Source organism: Pristiophorus japonicus, chromosome 3 (assembly GCF_044704955.1).
Source record: "Pristiophorus japonicus isolate sPriJap1 chromosome 3, sPriJap1.hap1, whole genome shotgun sequence".
Classification (NCBI taxonomy): Eukaryota; Metazoa; Chordata; class Chondrichthyes; family Pristiophoridae; genus Pristiophorus; species Pristiophorus japonicus.
In genome coordinates this window covers 131,698,013-131,706,491 of record NC_091979.1, presented here as the reverse complement: position 1 = coordinate 131,706,491, position 8,479 = coordinate 131,698,013, and positions in this window count along the sequence as shown.

Here is an 8,479-nt window from a genome sequence, read left to right as displayed (position 1 = left end):
GATTGAGAACACTGATGTTTGTGCATCTATCCTCCCAGGGGATTTACAGGATCTTGTGGAGACAGCGTTGGTGGTATTTCTCCAGCGATTTGAGGTGTCTACTGTATATGGTCCTCGTCTTTGAGCCATATAGGAGGGTGGGTATCACTACAGCCCTGTAGACCATAAGCTTGGTGCCAGATTTGAGATCCTGGTCTTCGAACACTCTCTTCCTCAGGCAATTGAAGGCTGCGGTGGCACACTGGAGGCGGTGTTGGACCTCATCGTCGATGTCTGCCCTTACTGATAGTAGGCTCCTGAGGTATGGAAAGTGGTCCACGTTCTCCAAGGCCGCACCGTGGATTTTGATGTCCAGGGGGCAGTGCTGTGTGGTGGGGTCAGGTTGGTGAAGGACCTTTGTCTTACCATTTGTGGTTATGCATTTTAACTAGGCTAATGTCTCCACTAAAATAATAGACAAATGAATATCGTACAATGGCATTCAAACTTTATCTACTAACAATAATAACAGCAATTCTAGAAAAATAGAAACATAGAAATTAGGTGCAGGAGCAGGCCATTCGGCTATTCGAGCCTGCACCGCCATTCAATAAGATCATGGCTGATCATTCAACCTCAGTACCCCTTTCCTGCTTTCTCTCCATACCCCTTGATCCCTTTGGCTGTAAGGGCCATATATAACTCCTTTTGAATATATCTAACGAACTGGTCTCAACAACTTTCTGCGGTAGAGAATTCCACAGGTTAACCACTCTCTGAGTGAAGAAGTTTTTCCTCATCTCAGTCCTAAATGGCTTACCTCTTATTCTTAGACTGTGACCCCTAGTTCTGGAACTCCCCAGCAACGGAAACATTCTTCCTGCCTCTAACCTGTCTAATTCCATCAGAATTTTATATGTTTCTATGAGATCTCCTCTCATTCTTCTGAACTCCAGTGGATACAAGCCCAGTTGATCCAGTCTCTCCTCATATGTCAGTCCTGAAATCCTGGGAATCAGTCTGGTGAACCTTCGCTCTACTCCCTCAATAGCAAGAATGTCCTTCCTCAGATTAGGAGATCAAAACTGAACACAATATTCCAGGTGTGGCCTCACCAAGGCCTGTTGTGACCTCCCTTGATGGCTCAGTTGATAAATGCTCTATCTAATGTGCAACTCAGCTATACAGATCAGGAAGGTCCTACGTTTAATCCCAGGTTTGTACTGAGTTGGTTGATCTCAGTTCGATAGCAGTAGAAGTGCTAGAATTTGTCTCAGTGCTCCTGGACGAGAGAGGGAAAGATCAGCCAGTGTTTCTACAATTGATCACTATGCAGTGACTTTTGCTGACAAATGTGCATTTGTGGTTATTGGAGATTAGGGAATTAATGTGTTAGCTGTGGCTCAGTGGTACTGTACCATCTTACCTTTGCGTCAGATGGTTGCAGATTCAAGGCCCACTCCAGGGACTTGAGCACAAAATTCAGTGCAATACTAAGGGTGTGCCGCAATATCAGACGTTGCCGTCTTTCAGATGAAACTGAGTTAAACTGAGGTCCTGCCTGCCCTCTCAGGTGAGTGTAAAAGATCCCATGGGACTATTTCATAGGTTTTCATAGGATTACATTGGAAACACAGCAAAGAAACAGGCCATTCAGCCCAACCAGTCTATGCTCCGCTTGAGCCTCCTCCCGTCTTTCCTCATCTAACTCTGTCAGCATAATCCTCTATTCCCTTCTCCCTCATATGCTTATCTAATCTCCCTGGAAATGTATCTATACTATTCGCTTCAGCCCCCACCCCGTGATTGTGAGTTCCACATTCTCACCACTCTCTTCTGAATTCCCTATTTGATTTCTTGGTGACTATCTTATATTGATGGCCTCTAGTTTTGCTCTTCCCCACAAGTGGAAACACTCTCTCTGTATCTACTCTATCCAAACCTTTCATAAATTTAAAGACCTCTATTAGGTCTCCCCCTCAGCCTTCTTTTATCAAGAGAAAAAAGACCCAGCCTGTTCATCCTTTCCTGATATGTATACCCTCACATGTCTGGTATCATCCTTGTAAATCTTCTCTGCACCCTCTCCAGTGTCTCTATATCCCTTTGATAACATAGCGACCAGACTGTACATAGTACTCCAAGTGTGGTCTAATGTTTGACACAGGTTTAGCATAACTTCCCTACTTTTTAATTCTATACCTCTAGAAATGAACCCTAGTGCTTAGTTAGCTTTTTTATGGCCTGGTTAACCTGTATCACTACTTTCAGTGATTTTGAAGAAGAGCAGGGGAGTTATCTTGTTGTCCTGGCCAATATATATCCCTCAATCATCAGTAAAACAAATTATCCAGTCATTACGGAACATTGCTTTGTGCAAATTGGCTACGTGTTTTCTACATTACAATAGTGACTACACTTCGAGAGTGTAAAGTGGTTGTAAAGCGCTTTGGGAGGTTGTGAAAGGTGCTATATAAATGCAAGTCTTTCTTTATTGGGGATGGACAGAATCAGACTTGGCTGTGATCCTCTCCCCATATGTTTGAATCCCTTGCCCCCAGTCATTGTCTAGACTCACAGATGAATAATAACCATATGAGAATATTACAAGAGAATGGGAAGTATCTGTGAAGCTGTATCCCAGTATGAGCTAGTGCCTTCAAGAGAGGAGGGGAGAACACTGGACGGGTGGGGCGGGTGGTGGGGGGGGGGGCGCGGCTAAAGACATCAAAAAATGTTTTATGGCTCAAATAATTAGAATTGATAAGGCAACATGTTTTCTTACATTTTTATTTCCAAATTATTACATTTTTACATAGTGCTATATAATCAAACAGTATTAACAGTAAATCAGATGGAGAAGCTTAGACCACATGAACCATTAACTTTTATTTAAGAGAGCTCTGTTTTACACGACTGTGCATTGTTACGCATGTCTGCAGGAAGGTCAAAATCTAGGCAAACGTCAGCACAGCAAGGACATAAAACAACTCATTCTTCATCTTGCTGGGACATATTCATCTTTCAATCATTTGCTGCTCTGCAGCTGTTGTTCAAGGAATGATTGGTATGTGAAAAATTCCATTAACCAGTTTTACTTTATTGTTAAAAATTGAAGAAGGACTAATCCATATACATCAAACTATTTTGCTTTCCGGCTGGAATTTTATTTTGAAAAGTTCAACCTAAGTGCAAAAAGATTTAATCTAGCTGCAGTTGAATCCTTTTTAAATTACTTTCAGTTGCCCAGGAAAAGGAAAACTGACTGCTGAAATGGAAGAGATTTTATAAGGAAATGGAATGCATGAGTTAGCAAAGCTCAGATTATTACGAGAGTAATGTTACGCAGGGCCAGAAAAATTACTAATAATTGATTTTTATGATTTACACAGGCTTTATCTTAGAAATTAAGATGCATTATTTAGTTTGTATTGGATGAGCATCTATAATGAAAGAAGAACAATGTATGTATGAATTCCTTTTTATTGTCCAGTACGATTTCACTGTTAAATAATTTACATATTTTCTACTGTTTAAACACTTCAGATGTGTGTTTTAAGAGAATAACGAATGGTTGACGAGATGTTAAACATTTTCATGAGAGAGCAGATAGAATAGGTTATGGTTAGCTCATGAATATTCTTCATTTCCCACAGTTAGTCAGTCATTATTACATTTACACCAAATACTTCAATCATTATTGTTGAGCAAATTTACGTTTTTGGTGTGGCTATTATGAAGACACATTAAATGCTTTTCAATATATAATAGCAACAGCCTCTCAATGTTTTCCCAGTGTTGATTGGCCACAGTGTTGAATACAAGCATAACCAAAATATGACATTTATGCGGCCAATTCTGTCCTGGTCAATGGATGGAAAATGTATCCTTTGATTCAGTAGAGAATTATGAAGTTAATATTTCTTTTGCTCCATCTTTTGTTTACTTTTCTGACTTTTGTACTTGCCATATTATGGACCATATGGTGGATGAAAAAGTAGGAAGTCTAGCCATGCCCATACTTCTGCCAATAGCATTTTACAAATGTCTGCTAAGATGTATGTGTGACCGAGGTGTTTCACCCATGGCTCTCAATAAAGTCACAAATTGCATCCTCTGTGACTGTGACAAAGGTAACCTAACTCTCCTCATCTTTCTCAACCTGTCTGCAGCCTTTGAAACAGTTGACCACACCATCCTACTCCAACGCCTCTCCATCACCGTCCACCTTGGTGAGACTGCACTCGCCTGATTCCATTCTTATCTATCTAATCGTAGCCAGAAAATCACCTGCAATGGCTTCTCATCCCACTCCCACATTGTTAAATCTGGTGTCCCCCAAGGATCTATCCTTGGTCCCCTTCTATTTCTCATCTACATGCTGCCCCTTGGTGACATCATCCAAAAATACTGCATCAGTTTCCACATGTACGCTGACGACACCCAGCTCTACCTCACCACCACTTCTCTCGACCCCTCCATGGTCTCTAAATTGTCAGACTGCTTGCCCGACATCCAGTACTGGATGAGCAGAAATGTTCTCCAATTAAATATTGGGACGACCAAAGCCATTGTCTTTGGTCCCCGCCACAAACTGCATTCCCTAACCACCAACTTCATCCCTCTCCCTAGCATCTGTCGGAGGCTGAACCAGACTGTTCGCAACCTAGATGTCATATTTGACCCTGAAATGAGCTTCCGGCCACATATCCGTGGCATACCTAAAGCCGCCTATTTGCACCTCCATAACATTGCCCGTCTCCGCCCCTGTCTCAAATCATCTGCTGCTGAAACCCTCATCCATTCATTCGTTACCTGTAGACTTGACTACTCCAACGCACTCCTGGCTGGCCTCCCACATTCTACCATATGTAAATTTGAGTTAATCCAAATTTCAGCAGCCCATGTTTAACTCGCACCAAGTCCCACTTACCCATCACCCACCAGCCCTGTGCTTGCTGACCTATATTGGCTCCTGGTTAAGCAATGCCTCGATTTCAAAATTCTCTTCCTTGTTTATAAATCCCTCCATGGCCTTGCACCTCACTACCTCTGTAATCTCCTTCAGCCTCACAAGCACCACCCCCCCACACCCCCCCACCCCCCCCAAGATATCTGCGCTCCTCAAATTTTGCCCTTTTGAGCATCCCTGATTATAACTGCTCAACCAGTGCCTTCAGCTGCCTAGGCTCCAAGCTCTAGATCTCCCTCCTTAAACCTCTCCGCTTCTCTACCTTTCTTTCTTCCTTTAAGACGCTCTTTAAAACCTACCTCTTTGACGAAGCTTTTGGTCATCTGCCGTAATTTCTTCTTATGTTGCTCAGTGTTAAATGTATTTGTTTTGTCTTATACCATTCCTGTGAAGTGCCTTGGTACATTTCACTACGTTAAAGATGCTATATAAATACAAGTTGTTGTTGTTATCAACTTACCTCCTTTGATCTAGGGAAGTGCCAAAGTTCTGTTTGGTGCTTCTTCTTATGCCACAGCTGGGATTGAGAACTCCCGGGATGGCGGGATTGACGTATCAAGAAAGACTGGATCAACTGGGCTTGTATTCACTGGAGTTCAGAAGAATGAGAGGGGATCTCATAGAAACATTTAAAATTCTGACGGGTTTAGATAGGTTAGATGCAGGAAGAATGTTCCCACTGTTGGGAAAGTCCAGAACCAGGGGTCACAGTCTAAGGATAAGGGGTAAGCCATTTAGGACCGAGATGGGGAGCAACTTCTTCACCCAGAGAGTGGTGAACCTGTGAAATTCTCTACCACAGAAAGTTGTTGAGGCCAAATCACTAAATATATTCAAAAAGGAGTTAGATGTAGTCCTTACTACTAGGTGGATCAAGGGTATGGCAAGAAAGCAGGAATGGGGTACTGAAGTTGCATGTTCAGCCATGAACTCATTGAATGGCGATGCAGGCTCAAAGGGCCGAATGGCCTACTCCTGCACCTATTTTCTATGTATCTATGTATCCACGTGAGTAATTGCAGTTGCAAACCCACTTCTAACTATTCCATGACACATAACTAAATTACTCTCATTCTCTGTCATTAGCCCCTTGGGTAAGCAGGCACACAAGTAGGATGATGTATTAATTCACTGAGCCAATAGATATAACATTAATAAAATGTGGTGAAAAAGGCCCTTTAATGAAATGGTCAATTTTAAATGAAAAATGTTGTGGGTGTGAAAATTTATTGGCGCACCACTTCTCAACATTTAGGTAATATATTCTGCCATTAAAAAATGTAATGATTTACAATGGATTGAACAAACAGGGAGCTCAGTATTGTGAAATGATAAAATTATACATCCAGTTCACTGTCTTAACAAAGGAATTAACGGGACAAAAAAAAAATAATAAATGTGTGTTTAAAGACATTTTCAACCTGTGCATAATAACTCCAATTCAGAATTATCGTAAAATCATACAGCATTTGGCCCATCGTGCTTGTGCTGGCTCTTTGAAAGAGTGATTCAATTAGTCGCACACTCTTGCTCTATCCTTACAGCCCTACAATTTTTTCCCCTTCAAGTACATGTCCAATTCCCTTTGAAAGTTACTATTTAATCTGCTTCCTCCACCGTTTTAGGCAGTGCATTCCAGATCATGACAAGTCACTGCGTAAAATATTCTTCTCATCTCCCCTCTAATTCTTAGTAGTGAGCACATTAGTTCTCTAGCTTATTTTGCATTTAGTTCCTATTCTTGCAGCAATTCACGATTGCCCTGACAATTCATTCGAAATCATAAACACTTTTTCTAAAACTATATCCTTTACTCTAAACCAACCCACATTAGGATCTGAATGATCACATTCAGTGATGCATGGTACACGGCACATTGAGATTTCTGCAGTCTTCAAAATTCCGTCAAACACTTTTCTTTGGTGCACTTGTAACTCAGTTGGACCTAGTTGGAGGGATGAAGGCAGTGTCATTGGGCTCAAATTTGGCCAGGAGTTGCTCCTTTTTTTTGGAGCAACTTGATTTTTCTGGAGTATCTTAAAAATCCCCATTCTGCACATTCATTTTGCGCCAGTGTAAGTGAGTTAGTTAGGATTTATTTTAGTTTATTTTTTTTTTCAAAAGAGGGTGTTACCAGTCACCTACGCCTGTTTTGGCCATTTAAGTCAGTTTGGACAGGTAATAGTTGCTCCAAACTAACTTAGGCCAGAGTGTGTGGCCACCAGAAAACCCTTGCGGAGAGTTAAGAAATCAGTGCAGGTAAGTATATTCTAAAGCACCAAGCACTAAACAAAGCACAAAAATAAGCATTCAATAACAAATAAAAAATGCAAGGAAGCTGAGAGGACCTGCACCTAGCACCAAGACTTACAAAGCACAAAAAGTAATAAGCAATTAATTAACAAATAAAAAATAGAAGGAACCCTGCACCTAAAGCACCAAGACCAAAGTAATAAGCAATCAATCAATCAATAACAAATAAAAAATAGAAGTTCTACCAAAACACAGCCCGGGAAGGCAGCGGGCCGCTGATGAGGGAACCCATTCATCCAGGGATAGGTGTGGCGTGCTTTGGACCCTCCCACACAGCCTGCAGCACACACTCTCAAATTCTGGGGGTAAGGAGCTACTGCGCATGCACACACACTCCAGCGCGCATGTGCAGAGGTCCCGGCATTGTTTTCAGCGCCGGGACCTGGCTCCACCCCCGAATTCAGTTGCCACGTTATGCCACCATCAAGGAGAGGCTGGGGAATGGCCAAATTCAGCCCGAAGATTTTTGGCACCCTTGGAGTTCTACAAAAGCGGCGCACCTCTGTACTGGCCAAATTTGGGCCCATTGTCCCTTGAGTTGCCTGCATGCAGTCTGTTTAGCTGCACACATTGACATTGGCCACCCTGCAAGAGTAGCAGGATTGCTGCTTTGCTGGAGTATGTTTTGTTTGATTGTTTATGTGTTTGAATGTTGATGTTGCAATCCCAAGTCTAGCATAACTGCCACTAAATGATGTCATGAGTTACAATGGATTGAACAAGCAGGGAGCTCAGAGTTACTGTAAAAATTATACCAGACACCATTGAGATATTCAACAGGATTGAAAAGCATCTGTAAAACAATAACAGGACTAGCTAGCTGCAGAGGAATAAGAACATCATACATGAATATTATTTATTTTTCACATCCCAAACAGGAAGAGGTATTGACGCTACCACCTGTATATGTAGTAAACTATGGCTAAAGGATCTCAGGTGTAAGATATGTCAGAACTGTAATAATGATTAACCATGCTGTAATTGCTTGAAGAATGAGGTCCTTCTTCTGCTATCATGATATCTAAATACTATTGAATACTAATTTCTGAAATTAACTATGTCATATGAACAGTGGATGACATGGATACCTTTGCCCAGAAATGATTCTGAGTAACAAGGGTTTTTGTCAGTGAGCATTATTGGGAGTAAAGTGATGCTGGGCCAAGCATTTTAGTACTAACTACCCAAAACACAATTTATTGTGTCCTTATTAGC